At 37.3% G+C, this 17,506-nt stretch overlaps 1 long non-coding RNA gene across 1 annotated transcript; it reads left to right on the top strand.

Annotated features, from left to right (window-relative positions):
- The first annotated feature begins 7,913 nt into the window (after nt 1-7,913).
- LOC124291975 lies at nt 7,914-9,501 on the top strand. The gene is made up of 2 exons (XR_006902333.1): nt 7,914-9,317; nt 9,378-9,501. It is a non-coding gene; the product is annotated as an uncharacterized LOC124291975 (long non-coding RNA).
- Nucleotides 9,502-17,506: the final 8,005 nt, after the last annotated feature.

Genomic DNA, 17,506 nt, shown 5'->3' with positions numbered 1-17,506 from the left:
GCCCAAACTGAGTGAACACTACAGAACTTGTATGGAAGTACTTATCAAACTGAAATGTCCTGTTGATTCTCCTAACAAACAAGGACAAACCTCTTGTGCATTGGCTAAGAAACATGGTGAGACGGTCATAAAAGAACTCCTGCACACATATTGCACAAAACTAGATATTCTGGACTCAAATGCCTTGAAAGACATCATAGCAAATGGAGCAGATATCAACAGCACGGACCTCGATGGAAACACAGTGCTACACAAGATATGCACAAGAAGGGTTTCCTTTGTATGTAACAATGTTAAGGTCTTGCTGGAGCTTGAAGCTGACAAGTTCTTGAAGAACAAGGAAGAAAAGCTGGCATTTGACTTAGCTTGTGATACGGGACTGGATGAGGATGTGAGAGAGTTGACTGTGACCGAGAGGCCTTCACCAGAAGATCTAGATACCGATGGGGCATCAGCAGCCACAACTCCAAGTTTTCCTCTGCCTCGTCCATCGTGGGTAAGGAGGTCACCCTCAGAAGACTGGGTATATGATTTTCGGAATGGGATGACTGGTATTAGGAATGCAGCCGGCATGGACCACATGGATGATGAAATGGAAAACTTTGAAAGAAATGCAAGGAGAAAACTGAACAATCACTTCAAGCAATACTTGTGACTATTAGGGCGATGATTTCAAAGAAAATCATTTATCATGTATGTGAAGCATCAACATATGATTTACACAATATGTGATTATAGTTTGTACATATTCACGTTGAAGATATACCATGGAGATCACACTTGAGATATTGCATAATCATAGGACTATTGTATTATTTTTAATAACACCCTCCAACCTGATCTCGAAATCCCTTGATATTACATACTTACCTTGGAAACAGACTAAGCGTACAACAGCTTATGTAGGAGTAATTCTGAAGAAATACAGTTTTTGGACAATGATTGCTTTGGTGAAATCCAAGAGCACGAATAGGGTGATTATAAACATGTTCTTTGTAAGTCTGGGTCAGGGAAGCAACTCTCTGCAAGATTAGTGGCACTTGGGAAGCCTGGCTCACCTGTTACTGGGACCATGTCAGTATGGAATAGTGGTGCTTGTGAAAGTGCCACTACACAGAAATAGGGGCACTTGCCGGGCATCGGTTTTAGGCTGTCCAGCCACTGGGCTTCAAGTAAAGCCTGTAAAGTTCTGAATGATGATGAATTCATTGCGTGAGTCAGATGATGGAAGGAAAGCTGTTGTGAAGAGGCCTCACTCCATTAGAGTTCATGCAGAATGCGTAAGGACATTAGAAAGGAAATTTAAAGAAGTGGACAAAATGGCCAATCAACAGACAGGCAGTATCTTCAGATGCTGGACAATCAGTGAATTGGTGGAAGCATCTATAAATAGAATGGGGAAGTCCTAATGAAGCTGAAGATGACTGTGAAGATTTACAGGTTGTAGTTATTAGTTGTGTTATTTGCAGTATACATAAATAGTGGTACTTGTATAGAGTTTTTACCACCTACACTGATTCCAAGTGAATGTGACTTACCTGTTGCAGCTGTGATATAGAGAATCTCACCCAAGTGTCTTCTGATATCAATTATATCAACACGAGTTGATAAAGTTACAAATATCCGAGGCTTGCCGAGGATATTTTTACTTTATCAGCGAGTGTTGATATAATTGATATCAGAAGACACGGGGGTGAGATTCTGTTTATCTTTCAAAATCACCCTTCATTAATTTTCAATGAAATATGTACATCTCTGAAGATGTTACTGTCATTAGCCTTGCAGTGCAGTGATGTCATAGCATTGTCATGTCATCAAGTACATGACGTCATAGCATTGTCAGGGCATTGTACAAAATCTACTGTCAAAACAATATCTCCTAGGAGATATCGTTTGATCTCACACAAGCGATATCTCCTGTTGAACACAATTTTGGATGATAAATGGATATACATGGGCATATTGAATGAAAAATAGTAAACAAAATACTTGAAGTATTTGTGATTGAAACGATCCATGTCATTAGATTGTTTGAACAACAATTAATTAAACCATGAATTGTGTTTATCTTAAATAAAGTTAATTGATGTGAATGGTTCCATATTTGTTGTGTACATTAGGCCAGACCATTTTTTTTCTTGTTTTACGAAGCTGCCGGTCGTATTTTTTCAAGAATAGGAAAACAAATAAAAAATAATTTTACCCACTCAAAAAATAAATTCTTATGTTTTATTGGGCCATAAATGTAAAGTTACATGAAAATTTGTTTTAGATTGTTTTTTGCCCCATATACACTTCATAAATTGCCAAAAGTGAAATACTTTTAGAATTTAAAAAGAATATTACTTTGACTGGTGATATTTGAAAAAAACAATTTCCCTTCTGCCTCCTGCCTCCTGTTTTCTGACAGCAGAAATCCGTAAAACAAGAAGTAAAATTGGTCTGGCTTTATTTTATTTTGTAAAATTATATTTTTACGTATTATTTAATAATTGATGTCAATACAAGACAACCAGACTTGATTTGGGAAGCAGATATTAAACAAATTTCAAACTTTAATCCAGAGGCTTTTCTTTTAGCCCAAAATATGTCCCAACAATACTGGTTCAGTCCATGTACATAAATGACCGCCTCCGTGGTGTAGTAGTTAGAGCGTCCGCCCGGAGAGCGGAAGGTCGCGGGTTCGATCCCCGACCGTATCATACCAAAAGACGTTAAAATATGGTACTTGGTGGTCCCTGCCTGGCGCTCGGCATTATGGGTACAACAAGGACTGGTTGGCTTGGAGTAAGTATAATGTGTCTGAGTGGGGTATTCATGCTTCACTGCGGCATGGTATCTCAGTGGGCTAGCACTATAAAACCAGCTTCAGTCTGGGCTAGTACAAGCAGCCGCACATACACATACACACGCATGCACGTCGTCATATGAGCGAAATATTCTCAAGCATGACGTTAAACCTAATTTCACCTCACCTCATCATGTACATAAATAGTGGTGGAAGTGTTTTCAGTGTGCCTGCTGCTGATTTAGATGTTGGCACTCTGGGATTGAACCAAAGATATTACACCAATACGTTGACTACACAAATGGCAATAAATGAAATTTCAGACTATCGTTCTGTCAGTTTTACTCTGTGTATCAATTTAGCCCTTTAAAATGAAGCTAGATATCATATGTAATTTTAAGTGTTTCAAATACTTCTATTCAAATATAAATATTTTATATTGTATACATTTAAAAGATGAGTCACGATATTTCTTCTGGTTAAAACTCCTTTATCTACACAAGATCTTTCACTGTTCGAAAATGTATATATATTTAAAAATTGTTATTAATATTATTTTTATGGTTTACAGGTTTAGATGAAATATGCTGCAGAGGGGTTTGAGTGATCTCGACACTCCTGCTCGCGACCTGGATTTATATCTTAGCTTCTCAGTGTTCCAAAAGTTAATGGTGTCAGTAATGGTGTCTTGCTTTTTCAGCAGCACATCAGTGGAACTGTCTTCCTATTGACATTAAATCTTCAGAGTATCATCAGATCTTAAGTCTCATTTGAAAACATCTCTTTCAACTTGCCTATTCTGATGAACTCTCCCACTGAACATTTTGGTACACTTCAAGCATACATTGTGTATGGAGATATGTGTTAAAGAAATGTACTATTATTATTATCATTATTAAAGTATTGTTTCTACATAGAAGGGAAGAAAACCATTTCTGTAATCATAAGAAATCTGTACTAATAGCAGAGTAAATTGTATGATTAGGATTATGTCATAAGCATGTGTTTATGAATCATTATGAAATAGTGATATCAGTTTGCAGAAAGTGGGCATATCATCTTCCACCTGTTGCACCATCACAAACACATGCCAAAGCAAGTCAATTTTAGTCTATAAGGAACATATGGTACACATCAAAATAGGGAATTGCACTCAATGTCAGATTTGAAGAATCCTGAAATCTACACAAATCCAAAACATTTTTTAAAAGCTTTAGAAAATTTAGAAATGGTATGCAGCTAAAATTTTAGGAGATAATGTATAATAAAGATATGTGTATGGTATTGATTAGGATATTTTCAGAAAAAAAAATATATCTTCAATATAAGATTTTTTCATATTTTGAAAAGCTATCCCTCAGTTTTGCAAAAGTAAACCAGATGTGTATGTACAAAGATGGGGTGGGTGGGTGATGGTGGTGTTTTTAGCAGGGGTGGAGGAGGTGACAACCATTTTTGGTATGAGTATATTTGACTTAATTCTATTGTTGACCATGTTTTCAAATGTGGTATTTCTTGCAATCATGTAGACTAGTTCACATACTAGATTAAAACCTATATACATCTTTGAATTTTTTTTATGAAATTAAATATATGACATTTTTTCCCTTTTAATTCAAATTTGATATAGCATAATGGCATATTTTTGTGACGTTTATGAGCTATTTAGTCCAGCAACAATTTCACAGATTGGTACATTTTGTTGATTTGGGAATTTTTGTTACAAGTTTCAGATTATGTTTTGCACCTTCAAAATCAATAATTGATTGTTTTGTTTGTGAAATCTTTTCGATTGGTTATGACATTGTTTTAACACATTTTCTGGTGAAACCTTTTGGTTAAACTTATCCCTTCATTAAATTATGTCTATCAAATCCTAGAGGTGGGCTTTTGCTTTGGAAACTTGCCTTTCAAAAATTTCGATGAAGAAAGATGACCTGGCTTTTTATAGTGAGCGTACAAGAGTATTTTTGTATTTCACATCGTTGGGGAAAATTGAGAATAGAAAGTGTTAATTATTTCACGTTAGAATGAAAATTCAGGGTGGGCAGAAGATTGGAAACACAGAATAATAGGACAGTCTTTATTCGTGTATCTGGTAGCTGTTCAGTTGTACACCAATTATAGCCTTGACAATGCATTAACCAGGTCTTCAGAAACGTGTTGCCATGGACAATGTGGTAAAGACATGAGTCATGCTAATTATATACAACTCAACTTTTAATAAGGACGGATTTCTTTTTTCTTTCTTATTATTTATGTAATATATTCATGTCTAATGATCCTTATGAAAAGTTGAGTTTCATATTTGATGTTATAGCAAGACTATTAACCACCTGAGTATGGTTTTGCAGATAGTAGTTTGATATGTGTGAAATATTAACAAAGCACAACATTTTTATCTCACTGGTTGGTGTGTTTTATATACATGTACAATAAACAACGATTACGATGAAGTCAGGAGGACCTCTAATTTATAGATTATTTTCTTATAACCTAGTTCATTGTACACATTTTAACTATGATATAGAGCAAGGCACAGAAACATTAAAACAAAACAAAAACAGTTTGTTAAACCCATCAGTTCGTTATAAGGTTTTGGTTAAAAACGTAGTTTACTGTATGTAACACTTGTTTTATTGGTTGTTGTGTTTTATTTACAAATACTATTGGGTTGTTTCTCTAATTGCTGGTGGCAGCTGATTGAAGCACTCGTAAATACTAAGACCCTGGGTTACGACATGTCGCAACCAGTGTATGAAATAGTGTTGGGAATTGGAGACCAAATCCTCTATCGATTATCAGAGGATTGTGGTTGACGATTATCGATTATAATCGAAATATATAAATTTTTAATGTAATCACCAATTTTAAGGGTTTTCCACATTATTTTTCTAATTAATGTTGTTTTTTTATAACTAATGCTGTCATGCAATGAAATGCACATGCAAGAATGACACTGGAATTGTAATTAAACAATAAAAGTGGTTAAAAGTTTACAATGGGCATAGCTTTACGCTGTTGAGCGCATGTTTGTTCGTGAATATTCGTCAAATTTGATGGTTAGTTTACTTCATTCAAGGGTGCTATACAAAAACAACAAATCATTTTTAATCCTTCTTTCGATCGATTTTCGATTATTTTCGATCATCGGAACATCACTAGTATGAAATAAGCCAAAAACCCAGCAACACATAAGGGCTGGTAACTTCAAAATGTTACCAGCCCAGATGGAATTTAACCAGACCAGACACCAAGATATGGTGAATTTACTCAGATGTATGGGGCATCTAACATTTTTACCAGACCATCGGGCTGGCTTGCTGTTAATTTAGACCGTCCGTCAGAAATCTAGTCATCTCGGGAGCTCGGACGGGCCTTATTTCATACACGGTGGCAACTCTATTAGTTTGTCATAGGCTTATGAATGTTGCAGCACTACGAACGTTTTGTGGACCCTGATAAATTACAAGTGTTCTGGTGATACTTCCAAAGATGGGACAGTAGAATCCATTAGTGTCGGTACCAGCGCTTGACACCTTCATTACTCTTCCAGCTGTATTAAGCTCTCCTCTGTGAGCAAACACTGACATTCTGCCCGCTTCCAAAACTGGGTCCTGATCCGCAAAGCGTTCATGGCATTAAAACAGTCGTAACTATATAGTATATTATAGAATTTCGTATGATATGGTCCTACGAACGCTTTGTGGAACGGCACCCTGGATCCTAGATTCCAGAACAGAGCATTAGCATCATTCAGGACAACCAACTGTCTCACATTGTGGACTTTACTGGGAGCAGTGACTCTACTAGGGCCTGATATTTATGGCTGGTGGCACATACAGTCCAACATCATTGGATAAAACTTTCATGTAAGTCCACTTAACAAAATCAGAGAAAAAGCTTGGTCCCTGCATCTGCCTTATGAAGGCATCATTTTGCAGTTGTGGAAAACTAAAGTAATTTCCTTCAATTCCGATACAATGATGTTTGACTGTATATGGCGCATTGTACTGCTGATTATGATTGTAAACTCTATAATGTGTGTTTCAATAAAATTTGTTAATTGTACATTTTTCTCTTTTATTGGTTATTATGACTCTCACTTGAATATAATGTGAGTTTAGTTTTATGCTGCTTTTAGCAATATTCCAGCAATAACACGGCGGGGGACACCAGAAATGGCATTTACACATTGTACCCATGTGGGGAATCGAACCCAGGTCTTCAGCGTGACGAGCGAAGCTTTAACCACTAGGCTACCCCACCGCCCTGAACAGACAAGAAACCAATGATCAATTACATTGCTGGAATGTCAGAACCATCTTCCTGCTCGTGGTTTTTACCAAAGTGCATCTCCTACCGCCTCAAGTTGACGTTGTGATATAACTACAATAATGTTCAAAACGGCGTTAAAACCTACTGGCTCTCTACATTATATGGAATGCTCAAACACTGCAAGGTTTAATACATTCAGCTTTAGAGGGTACTGATGCCCATTTTCCAAAGGATATGTTTCTTATTCATCATGTATAGACTCGGGTGTATCTTGAAGGTAAAGTTGTATACTGTGATGGACAGAAATCTATTTCCAGTTAAATGCGTAATGTTAAAATATGTACAGATGGAAAAAGTATCGCAACACCCATGTTTTATGACAGTACCTATATTTAATCACAGTTTATTATATGTCATGTGCGTCTTCACAAGAAAATATTTTGTAGCCAAAGTGCTGAAAAGACTTTTCATTAACGCAAAAGCCCAAAACAAAGAATCTGAATAGTGTAATTTGATTAAACATGGGTCCTGTAATAAAACTGAAATTAAGATATATTTTTTTAACATAATGTGTTAATACAAGTATGGTCAAACCAAATGGGTAACACGATGCATAGACCTAATTCAATAATCCAATCCACAAAAAAGGTCTCTCGTTTCAGAAACAGAAGACCCAGTCAGTATCTTTGTGTAACCCCGCCCACCTGGATGACGTTTTGAACATTGAGTGCACAAGACGCTGAATCCGATGTTGGGGAAACCAGTTATATTCTTGGTGTAAGTTTCGGTCTAATACTCTGGACTAGCGGATCTCTTTGACGAACTTTACACCTCAGAATGTCCCAAACATGTTCGATGGGGTTCAAATCAGGGCTTCTGGCTGGCCGTGGAACGGTTTTAATTTAGCTTCTTGATGCAGGAAATCAATGACTGCGGGTGCACGATGTGGCCTGGCGTTGTCATCCATAAAGATTGGCCTTGTTAATAGGGGATGATTATCAAACTGAGGCACTATAAGCCTCCTCAAGATTTCCTCTTGGTATCTTTGTCCATTCACATTTCCTCTCACTGTGACAAGCTGAAGTTTGCAGTCATACGACACACAGCCCCATACCATCAATAATCCTGCGCCGAATGGAACTTCTTCCAGGATGTTCCTTTCAGGACGTGCCCCGTTCCTCTACCGCCATACAAGCGTCCTTCGATCATTAACAAACAGCAAAAAACGACTCACGTCTGAAAAATGGATTTTCCTCCAAGAAGCTAGATTACACTGATGCCGGTCACTGATGCATCACCGTAATCTTGCAGATATAAAATATAAGTTATCCAGCACCGGGTTCGTTATTCACTCTATCCCCATCAGTTCTATCAGATATAAAATATGAGATATAAGTTATCCAGCACCAGGTTTGTTATTCACTCTTTGCCCACCAGTTCTATCAGATATAAAATATGAGATATAAGTTATCCAGCACCGGGTTTGTTATTCACTCTATGCCCACCAGTTCTATCAGATATAAAATATGAGATATAAGGTATCCAGCACCGGGTTTGTTATTCACTCTTTGCCCATCAGTTCTATCAGATATAAAATATGAGATATAAGGTATCCAGCACCGGGTTCGTTATTCACTCTACGCCCATCAGTTCTATCAGATATATAATATAAGATATATGGTATCCAGCACCAGGTTTGTTATTCACTCTATGCCCATCAGTTCTATCAGATATAAAATATGAGATATAAGTTATCCAGCACCGGGTTTGTTATTCACTCTATGCCCATCAGTTCTATCAGATATAAAATATGAGATATAAGGTATCCAGCACCGGGTTCGTTATTCACTCTATGCCCATCAGTTATATCAGATATAAAATATGAGATATAAGTTATCCAGCACCAGGTTTGTTATTCACTCTTTGCCCACCAGTTCTATCAGATATAAAATATAAGATAAAAGTTATCCAGCACCGGGTTTGTTATTTACTCTTTGCCCATCAGTTCTATCAGATATAAAATATGAGATAAAAGTCATTCAGCACCGGGTTCGTTATTCACTCTTTGCCCATCAGTTCTATCAGATATAAAGTATGAGATATAAGTTATCCAGCACCGGGTTTGTTACTCTATGCCCATCAGTTCTATCTGATATAAAATAATAGTTACCAAGCACTGGGTTTGTTATTCTCTCTATGCCCATCAGTTCTATCAGATATAAAATATAAGATATAAGTTATCCAGCACCAGGTTTGTTGCTCTATGCCCATCAGTTCTATCTGATATAAAATAATAGTTACCCAGCACCAGGTTTGTTATTCACTCTTTGCCCATCAGTTCTATCAGATATAAAATATAAGATATAAGTCATCCAGCACTGGGTTTGTTACTCTATGCCCATCAGTTCTATCTGATATAAAATAATAGTTACCCAGCACCAGATTTGTTATTCGCTCTTTGCCCATCAGTTCTATCAGATATAAAATATAAGATATAAGTCATCCAGCACTGGGTTTGTTACTCTATGCCCATCAGTTCTATCAGATATAAAATATAAGATATAAGTCATCCAGCACTGGGTTTGTTACTCTATGCCCATCAGTTCTATCTGATATAAAATAATAGTTACCCAGCACCGGGTTTGTTATTCACTCTATTCCCATCAGTTCTATCAGATATAAAATATAAGATATAAGGTATCCAGCACCGGGTTTTTTGTTACTCTATGCAAATCTCACCCAAGTGTCTTCTGATATCAATTATTTCAACACGAGTTGATAAATTTACTTTTATCAACGAGTGTTGGTATATTTGATATCAGAAGACACGAGGGTGAGATTCTATTTACCATCCAAAATCACTCTTTATTTAAGAAATACAGTTCGCTCTACCACACACACTTTCTCTCTGAACTATTATAGTTTATAAAGTACGAGTCCGAGTGCTTTAACGATATATTACTTCAGGGCGAAAGTGTGTTTTATTACACTATACATGCTGGTAGAGCGAACTGTATTTCTTTTCTAAGATGCCAAATTCAATACTTTCTTAGGATAATTACGATTAATTTAAGGCAGAAAACAAACGACGGCGTCGGTGACCTAAATTAAGAATCCTCGCACAGGGCTGACTGGCGCGCTGTTCTATTGTTGTGTAACTGAGTTATGACGTCACAATGCAAGTGACATCACAGTACACAAGGGTGAGTACAGTATAAGTGAAGTTAAGTGTTAATTACATAATGATGATAAATTCATGCTAGATAATAGAGTTGAAAGTTGAATTGTCAATTCACAACAGAGTTGAAAGTTGAATTGTCAAATCAGAACGACTGCTAATTACACAAAAGTGAATAGCAGGCTTTTTTATCCATTTATCTAAAGTTCATCAAAAGTTAATCAAGAGGTTCCACGCACTTGGCAGGTATAGTTTGGCCTGAAATGCATGTGGACCCGGTTTTTTGTAAATATCTCATCATCCAATGATCCAATCGATCTCAAACTGTGCAAGTGGATGTTTTGTCAGACAACCTAATCACACTGTAAATCACAGATTTTATTCATTTGTATTAAAGAATCTGTCTTTGTAACTGTCAACAAAATAAACAGCAGAACGCAGAATGCTTGCAGAGGGAGGGAGTCAATGACCTGTAACAGCGGCAGTGATGGGTCATAAAGGTAAATGCACGTTCAGTTCATGATAGTTACCTGTGCACTGCACAGTGATAGACCGTTTGGATCATTCACATTGACTACTTCTAGCTGTCATCATGAAAGCTTATTCAGATGATGCTAAACGTTTAATTAGAAATGTGTTGAATTCACATTGACTACTTCTAGCTGTCATCATGAAAGCTTATTCAGATGATGCTAAACGTTTAATTAGAAATGTGTTGAATTTTTTTTAAAAAGAGAGCAAACGTAGCAAACAGATTTATAATGTGTCGGATTACATGAAACGTACAACTTTTGCTCTTGGCATGAAAAAGAACATCGTGCTAAAAATTGTGAAAAATAAACCAACAACCAATAAACAAAACCTTGTACAAAAAGGTAGGCATCCAACGTTAGATTCTTTTGACATCAGGGTCATCAGAGATGTCATTTGCTAGAAATGAACACCTGTCCACAAGAAAGTTAAAACACATCCTTGCAGAGGATCACGACATTAATGTTTCTAGGTTTATGTTAAGCAAACTACTGCTCAAATTTGGATACAAGTACAAGAAGGTAGCAAACCAGAAACTTGTAATGTGTGAGAGATCTGATATTGTGAAAATAAGGTGTAACTATCTGAGAGATATTAAGCAGGCAAGAGAGGATGGATTCGAACCTATATATCTGGAAGAGACCTGGGTCAATGCAAACCATACTGCTGCCAGACAGTGTTGCGACGTAAATTGTAATAAAAACGCAAGTTGTAATACTTGCAGCAAATTGTAATAAACTTGACGTAAATTGTAATAAAAACGCAAATTGTAATACTTGCAGCAAATTGTAATAAACTTGACGTAAATTGTAATAAAAACGTAAATTGTAATAAAAATTGACGTTAATTGTAATACGCAAATTGTAATAAAAATTGACGTAAATTGTAATAATTTTCGTTGCGGTAAAATGTAATAAATATTTGCGTAAATTGTAATAACAGTTTTAATCACTCGTAAATACGCGGGTGTTTGTTTTTCGTTGCATTTCATACATCAAATAAGCTTGTTAGGGCGATAACTCAAGAAAGAATTGATGGATTTTGTTCAAACTTGGTACCAAGGTATATTGGCGAGATTCACCGACACAAGTGAAATGGAGTGACCTTGAGATAATTTTCAAGGTCACAGCAAAAATCTGAGGGTTTTGCCAATATAAAGATTGTTAGCGCAATAACCCAAGAAAGAATTGGAAAATGTTAGCCAGATGACGAAAATGATATTCGTCCTGATATGTAATCGATATAAAATCTCTGACTGTCCTCTGTATCATGTCATTTCGCAAATATCTTTTGAGGTTTTGATATGTATAAATAAAAAGTGAGGTGGGGTGGGGGTGGGTTTCTAACGGGTATATCAAATCAAATCAAATCAAATTAGACATTTGTATAGCGCTACATATCCAGAGTCCTGCTCATGTGCGCTTAGTCGAATGCTCGTTTGAAGAGGATGGTTTTGCGACAAGATCGGAAACTGTTGATATTTTCCGATTTCCTGACATTTTCAGGTAATCAATTCCAGAGTACAGCAGCCGGTCTGCTAAATGATATGTCTCCGTATGTTGTGGTTAGGACAAATGGAATAGCCTAGCTGACTAGCAATGAAATGCATCACAAATTAAACTTCAGGAAACAAAATATGCACGAAACATTTTTGTATGTTTGAGATTGGTAGAGGTCGGCTAGAATCAAACTTAGATATTAAACTGCACAAAACAGCAATTTCAAAACTACAATCGCTTGTTCAAATGACTCCCCCTTCGGTTTACTGAAAGAACTCGAGAGAGAAATGATGGATTTTGTTCCAATTTGGTACCAAGGTTTATTTTGACGAGATTTACCGACACCACTTGAATTTAGTGACCTTGAGGTCATTTTAAAGGTCACAGCGAAGGTGTAACAGTTTTGCACATGCCAAGCTTGGTAGCCGCGAACTTAGGAAAGAATTAATAGATTTTGATCCAATATATTATATCAAGGTGTATTGGCGGGAATCCCCCTACACCAATTGAAACAAAATATGCAAAAACATGTTGTATGTTGGTAAAGGTCAAACTTAGATATTAAACTGCACAAAAAAGCAATTTTAAACTATAATCGCTTTTTCAAGTGACTCCCCTTCATGTTTGCTGAAAGGGCTTGTTTTGGAGACACTACCCACCCCCTTTCAGTTGACGTCAGGCACCCATGAAAGGCCACCTCCTCGTGGTGGGTGCTGGGTCACGCAAAGCGCCTTTCAATCCCCCGTTGTGGACCCGGGGGGTATATTTTGGTCCACCAACCCGTTTGCCGTGGGTTGCGCCCCTGTGTCGGTGGAGGACGGGAGGCTGGTGGTTGAGGGCACTGGTTCCAGGAACAGTGTTCCTTTGCCCAACACACCACTTCGCCCCTTACTTCACCTAGACGGGTGGTTGAATGGGCCCGGTTCAATCAATCGGCTGGTCATGCCGAGCCCTGAGCACTTAAATTTCATTGCTCTGTCAATATTTGGCTTGGTTTTTGGATACATTATTGACCTGTTTCACTTTTGTTTATGTAATATATAATACATGGATTTTCAAATTTGAGAAAATTTGCCTAGATGCTGGTGCCAGAAGGCGATGGCTCATGGGCCAAACTGGTGGTATTTACTACTGGTGTATATCATCCCTATATCCCTAGTATCTGTCTGTTGGACATCCACAGGCACTAGGATACTGCCTTTATTGGCACTCGGTGGTGGGTGGGGAGTAGGGATGATGAAACTGTATTCATATAAACATGGCTTTTCAAACTCCCTTAAAAATCAAAGCGAGACGCTTGAGAATGATTATGATACTGATGATGTTCCTCGCAATTCACAATCAGTGGAATATTGGCCTAGATTCCTAGTACTGGAAACGCCTGACAAGACCCCAATTAAACTGAACCCTTTTGCGGTTGCTAAGGGTATTCAAGGGATAGCAGGTGATGTTAAAAATATCAAAGGCTGAGGACCGGATCAATCCTTATCGAATGTGCTAAAAAACAACAAACAACAAACTTGTTGTCAATTGAAGAACTTGTTGGAGTACCTGTCAATGTTTCACCACACAGATCTCTCAACACTAGCAGAGGCATCATAAGAGATCGCGACAGACTCTTTGAAGATATGTCTGAACTGGATATTGTCTATGAAATGAAAGACCAAGGAGTTATCTTTGTTAAAAGGTTTACCAGGCGTCAGGGTACCGAAACAATCAAAACAAATACGTACCTGTTTTCATTTTCATCTCCAACAGCACCCAAATCAGTCAAAGCAGGATATTGTAAAATTGATGTCGAAATGTATATTCCAAACCCCTTGAGGTGTTTTAAATGTCAACAATTCGGCCATGGTGTAAATTTCTGCAAAAATAATGTCACATGTGCACACTGTAGTGAAACCACTCATGTTACAGATGAATGTACCAATGATTTTAAAAAATGTAAGAACTGTTCTGGGTCTCACTCTTCATCCAGTAAATCTTGTCCAGTCTGGAAAAGAGAAATGGAAATCAACAAACTAAAATGCACAAGAAACATAACTTATATGGAAGCAAAGAAACTTGTGCCAAGTAATGAACAGACTGAGACATATGCATCTGTGACCAAAACACGCACTGTGTCAACATCGACTGCATCAATTCAGTGTCAGACAGATTTGACATGGGTGACTTCTGTCAACCCTCAGCCAATCATGGCATCTGAATCTTCTACTCAGACTACTGTTGAAATTCCAGCGACACAGATATCTGAATCTTCATCTTCTGTGACAAATGAAACACCTACTGTGACAACTAAAACACCTATGACAACTAAAACACTTTCACAGTCATCATCAAAGGCACATTCTGGAAAAGGACAAACTGTTAAAACAAGGTATAAAACAGATTCCTTTTCTCGTTCTAATCTACCGGGAGAGACAACCTAAAGGATCAGATGATCCAATCAAAGTATATAACAAGTTTGGATCACTGGAAGAGATGGACGTCTCAGAAACCGTCCATCGCAGAACTGCTAGTTTGTCGCCTAAAAGAAATGGGCGAGGTAGATCTCCAGTCAATCCGCCTAAGAGATGATTCATTATCAAACATTGATTCAATGGAATTGTAGGGGATTTAAGACAAATTTTAATGATTTACAATTATTGGTCCAGGACTTTAATCCATCAGCTTTATGTCTGCAGGAAACACATTTAAAGCCGACAGACAAAATTCACTTGCGTCATTACAGCTCATATCATTATTTTTCTCCTTCTGGCGATAGGGCCACTGGAGGTTCTTCTATCTTAGTCAAACAGAATGTTATTCACAGCCCTGTTGCACTTTCATCTAGTCTTCAGGCGGTTGCAGTGCGACTCACTTTACACGTTGCATTTACCTTATGCTCTTTGTATATTTCTCCGTCTTCAACCTTACAGAAGACTGACCTTCAATCTCTATATGACCAACTACCCAAACCCTGCATTATTATGGGGGACTTCAATGGTCATAACCCACTCTGGGGTGGTACAACCACAAATGCTAAAGGTAAATTATTAGAGGAGTTCTGTTCAGATAATGATTTATGCATTTATAATGACGGTGCCAAAACATATTTACATCCTGGTACAGGAACTTATTCAGCCCTTGATTTATCAATTACAGACTCAACCCTTCTGAATGAATTTGAATGGTCAGTCCACAATGACCTGTGTGGAAGTGACCATTTTCCTACAATATTGCAGCCTGTGAGTCCATCTGATATTGCACCATCCTCAAGATGGAATTTTCAAAAAGCTAACTGGCATTTATATCAAACTCTGTGTTGTAACCGACTTAAAACTGAACTTTTTTATAGATGTTCCTGATGCCATACAGGATTTTTCTGATGAACTCAAGAAAATAGCTGATGAGTGTATCCCCAAATCCTCTACAATTCCACACGTACGAAAACCATGGTTTAACGACGAATGCAAACAGGCACGGAAGGCACGGAAGAAAGCTGAGCATTATTTCCGTCGCCATCCTATGGTCCACAATTTAGATAAATTTAGAATTTTTAAACGCTAAGGCACGACGTACATTTAAAGCAAAATAAACGCCACTCTTGGCGAAACTATGTCTCAAACATCAATTCGCGCACGCCGATATCAAAAGTGTGGAACATGATCCAGAAAATAAAAGGTAAGGGCTCTAAATCTAGCATTAAGCATCTCAAAGATGGAGATGAAATATTAACTGATAAATCTGAAATAGCTAATAAACTTGGAGAAACTTTAGCCAAACATTCTTCCTCATCTAATTATGTACCTGAATTCCAGAAATATCAAAGACAGCAGGAGAAGAAATCTATTAATTTCAATTCAGACAATGGGGAAGACTACAATGAAACCTTTTCGATACATGAGCTTCATACTGCTCTTGACCAAGCTCACGATACTGCTTCAGGAGCTGATGGTATACATTATCAACTCCTGAAACACTTACCTGAATCATGTTTAGAGACTCTCTTATCTATTTTTGATGCCATTTGGACATCTGGACAATTTCCATCGTCGTGGCGCGATGCTATAATTGTGCCCATCCCTAAACCTGGACGTGATCATACAGATCCTTCCAATTATAGGCCAATTTCGTTAACTAGCTGTGTTTGCAAGACCATGGAACGCATGATAAATAATCGACTTGTTTGGTACTTGGAAACCAATAAACTTATAACAAATATACAATGTGGTTTCCGTAAAAACCGTAGTACCATCGATCATTTAGTGCGCTTAGAATCTTTTGTGAAAAATGCCATAATTAATAAACAACATGCAGTGTCGATCTTTTTCGATTTAGAAAAAGCATACGACACAACATGGAAACATGGGATTTTAAAAGATTTACATGACTTTGGATTACGAGGCCGTTTGCCTCACTTTATATCCAACTTTTTAAATGACAGGCAATTTCAAGTCCGAGTGGGTTCAACCCTGTCTGACCATTATAATCAGGATCAGGGAGTCCCGCAAGGCAGTATTTTGTCTGTAACACTGTTTAGCATCAAGATTAACAGTTTATCCAAGGTTTTAAACGATTCAATTGATGGATCACTTTTTGTGGATGATTTTAATATTTCTTGTCGTGGTAAGAATATGCATACTATTGAACGGCAACTACAGCTGTGTTTAAACAAAATACATAAATGGTGTCTTGAAAACGGCTTTAAATTTTCTAAATCCAAAACTAATTGTATACATTTTTGTAGAAAATATAAACCGCATAAAGACCCGGAACTGTTCCTCAATGGCACTCCCATCAAAGTTGTAAAGGAGGCCAAGTTCTTGGGTTTAATTTTTGATTCGCATCTAACTTTTCTTCCCCATATCAAATCACTAAAAACTAAATGCTTGAAGGCACTTGACTTGTTGAAAGTCGTTTCCAATTCTAAGTGGGGAGGGGATCAAGCTACCCTCCTACAATTATATCGATCATTGGTACGTTCCAAACTTGATTATGGCTCCATCGTTTACGGTGGAGCCTGCAACAGTAATCTAAAACTTTTAGATTCTGTCCACCACCAAGGTCTAAGACTATGTCTTGGTTCCTTTAGAACTTCACCTGTTGACAGCCTTTACGTCGAGGCTGATGAGCCATCTCTTACACAACGCCGTATCAAATTAACTTTACAGTATATTACAAAACTTTATTCCAATGAGTCAAACCCTGCATATAACTGTGTCTTTAATCCACTATATGAAGATCTGTATA

The sequence above is a fragment of the Haliotis rubra genome, unplaced genomic scaffold (assembly GCF_003918875.1).
Source record: "Haliotis rubra isolate DU_JTF1 unplaced genomic scaffold, ASM391887v1 Scf503, whole genome shotgun sequence".
Classification (NCBI taxonomy): domain Eukaryota; kingdom Metazoa; phylum Mollusca; class Gastropoda; order Lepetellida; family Haliotidae; genus Haliotis; species Haliotis rubra.
Note: the sequence above shows the minus strand (reverse complement) of the source record. Positions and strands in the feature narration are given on the sequence as shown.